The sequence below is a fragment of the Littorina saxatilis genome, linkage group LG15 (genome assembly GCF_037325665.1).
Source record: "Littorina saxatilis isolate snail1 linkage group LG15, US_GU_Lsax_2.0, whole genome shotgun sequence".
Lineage (NCBI taxonomy): Eukaryota > Metazoa > Mollusca > Gastropoda > Littorinimorpha > Littorinidae > Littorina > Littorina saxatilis.
In genome coordinates, this window is record NC_090259.1 from 26,754,191 (window position 1) to 26,757,715 (window position 3,525).

At 43.4% G+C, this 3,525-nt stretch overlaps 1 long non-coding RNA gene across 1 annotated transcript in view; it reads left to right on the forward strand.

The window, feature by feature from the left end:
- The first annotated feature begins 676 nt into the window (after positions 1–676).
- Positions 677–3,525, forward strand: part of LOC138948979 (uncharacterized) — a 411,010-nt gene continuing 408,161 nt past the window's right edge. The window contains exon 1 of the long non-coding RNA XR_011450135.1: positions 677–1,490. This is a non-coding gene — a long non-coding RNA (uncharacterized lncRNA). The remainder of the gene's footprint in view (positions 1,491–3,525) is intronic.

The following is a 3,525-nucleotide window of genomic DNA, read 5'->3' on the forward strand; positions in this document are numbered from 1 at the left end:
AGGGTGGGTCAAACAGTTTGTAAGAGGAGTGTAAGTATTTATATATCAAGAGTGTACATCGAAAACGCGAAGAAAACCAGACTGTTTTAATTTAGTGGTAAAAACGTTATAACACAAAATGTCATCACAAATTAAACCACATTTGAATACAGATAAGTTCACTGTTCACAATGCCTTTAACAATTTTTTTTAAAGCGTTTCCTTTTTTCTTACTCAAAAATGTTTCCCGCCCCACCCCATATCTTGGCTGAAAAAAGGTGAAGATACAAATCCTTTGTGAGCCTAGCAGGTCAGTTGGAAGAGCACTGACCCAAGTGTTTGAATGCGGGTGAAGGGGTAGGGGTCAGAACACTTGTTTGCAAGGTTACATAAACATCTGTCCCGTAGTTTTGCCTGAATCGCACTACAAACAATTAGTGTCCTTAGTGCCCCGGCGCAATCCCAACCCACCAACCACCCCCCCCCCCCTCCCTCGTCAACTTTTGATCACACACACACACACACACACACACACATACACACACATACACACACACTTACTCTCACACACAGACACACACACACACACTCACACACACAAACACGCGCGCGCTTTCAAGCGCACACACAAATTGAGTGAGTCTTTGCTCGCCACTGCTTGTACTAAAACGCTGAAATCCACCTTACAATGAAAAATAGAAAAGAAAACACTTTTCTATAACGCAAGTCATGATTTACAGCTCAAAGCGATTTACAATTCCAACAAGAAAATTGGTTGATTAAAGTGTTATTTAGTATAAATATAATTTAAACTCTCTTTTTACTGTGCCTGTGGCTGGTGGGTACCACCAGTCACAACCCCTCGGTCTGCATGCTTTTATGGTGCATTTGTGTCTTAAATTGTGAGCTGATGTCAGGCATGTTTGACTGACCAGCAGTGGGCCGCTCACTTGGCTTTTTACCTGCGCCCGCGTCGCAGCAGCGCTCTTCACAAGCTCTTAGAATGGAATCCAGCGGAGATCCTTTTCGGTTCGACAAATGGTCTGCGCAGCTCCCCAGCACGGTGGCGGAGGAACTTTCTAAAGAGGGCTTTGACAGCAAACTAGCCCTCCTTCACGCCACCAAGGAGGACATTAATTCGCTCAAACTCAAACGCGGCCACCTTGTCGCTAAAATCAACATGGCCGAAGCAATGTTTTCATAAAAGCAGCGGTATTGTACGGGCACATGTTGAATTTGGGTTACATGTGTTGCAGAGTATTTGAAAATCCGTAGGCATAAAAACATGCAAAGCAGAGTGATAGGTCCCTGTTGTGAATATAGTCAAGTGGATAAATTGATTACTTATGTTTCACACTAGTTTTGCTGTTACAGCAGTCACTCTCATGAACGGCCGTTTGCGCAGCGTTCCATTGTTGTGGCAGCAGCCCTTGGTTGGTACGGGAACGGGACAAAGAACGGTTGTGTGGACTTTTGACACCGACAAACTGAAGAATGAACAGATCTATGAGGTAACCGTCTCAATGGTCCAGGCTCAGGAAACAAATAGTATATATGGCCTGGGGCGATTGTAGCTTCCCTTCTTCGTGTCCAGCTCTCTCTCTCTCTCTCTCTCTCTCTCTCTCTCTCTCTTTGCGAATATGATTTTGAAGCGCATTACATAAAGTCGGTATCTGATATCTAAAGTCCTGATATTTTGGATGCGGAGGAATTTTTCCTGGTGATGATCTGAGGTAACGGAATTGTTCATGCATTCTGAGGGAATTTGACAGGTATCGGGGTGTGTGTGTGTGTGGGGGGGCTTTTGGTGTGGGGTAAATGATTAAAACGCTTGCACCCTAACTATGAAAGCAGCCACACGCATACTCACAGAGGCACAGAGGCACGCATGTTTGTGTGACGGTTTGCACGAATGACCATTGAAAATTAGTTTTGATAAAAACAAGCGACATTTCCTTTGAGCACACAGGTGCTCAGCCAATGTGTATTGAAACTTTTTCAATTATCCCAAAATGTCATAACGTTTGGCAATATAATTATTTAACAACAAAAAGACTACCGGATTCCGTACATAAAAAAGTCAGGGGCTGTAATAACAATTCGCGGCATTGGACTGCGGGAGCACGGACCTACATTCTAATGGATGGCTGGCTTTGGATCTAGGTCACTTTAGTGGGAATATCGGTCAACTTCGAAACCTGAGGACCAGCCACTTCCGGTTCCCCTTTCAGAGTAATGAGATTGCTGGGGCCGTAGAATTTTTCATCCAGTTTTGTCCTTTTTTTCTCCAAAATTGATATTAGTCGGAAGAAACAAGCACACGTGTGACACGTGTGGTGGGGGTATTTCCCGGCGAGTTTTCAGTGTTGTTGTTGTTATTGCGAAGCGAAGCGGCTTCCCAGTGCGGAAGGCAGTCAGTTTGTGCATCAAACAGTGTTGTTGTGATGGATGGATGAGTGAGTGATGAGGGTGAATGAGTTAGTTAAACTGTGACTGAATATCTATTGATTGATTGATATTAAAGTGAACATTAGGGGGGGGGGGGGGTTCGAAATGCACCATTGTGCACTCGCCTTGATGTAAGGAACACTACTGCAGTCTCCAACAGCTTCAAAGTGGGTTAGACTGAGGCAAAATGTGCCAAATCACACATTGTCTTGAAAGAAGGAAAAATCTTCATTTGTCACCTTTCTACACTTTTTGACTCACATGCGAAGCAAAAGTGAGTCTATGTACTCACCCGAGTCGTCCGTCCGTCCGTCCGTCCGTCCGGACGTCCGTCCGGACGTCCGTCCGTCCGTCCGGAAAACTTTAACGTTGGATATTTCTTGGACACTATTCAATCTATCAGTACCAAATTTGGCAAGATGGTGTATGATGACAAGGCCCCAAAAAACATACATAGCATCTTGACCTTGCTTCAAGGTCAAGGTCGCAGGGGCCATAAATGTTGCCTAAAAAACAGCTATTTTTCACATTTTTCCCATTTTCTCTGAAGTTTTTGAGATTGAATACCTCACCTATATATGATATATAGGGCAAAGTAAGCCCCATCTTTTGATACCAGTTTGGTTTACCTTGCTTCAAGGTCAAGGTCACAGGAGCTCTTCAAAGTTGGATTGTATACATATTTTGAAGTGACCTTGACCCTGAACTATGGAAGATAACTGTTTCAAACTTAAAAATTATGTGGGGCACATGTTATGCTTTCATCATGAGACACATTTGGTCACATATGATCAAGGTCAAGGTCACTTTGACCCTTATGAAATGTGACCAAAATAAGGTAGTGAACCACTAAAAGTGCATATCTCATGGTAGAAAGAGCCAATAAGCACCTTCCTATAATACTTCCTATGTCTTGAATTAACAGCTTTGTGTTGCATGACCTTGGATGACCTTGACCTTGGGTCAAGGTCACATGTATTTTGGAAGGAAAAATGTGTAAAGCATGTGAGTCGTATGGGCTTTGCCCTTCTTGTTTGACTTTGAGTGCATAGCCACAATGGTCACAGACAAGATGCATCAACCAGATTTGAAAAAGAC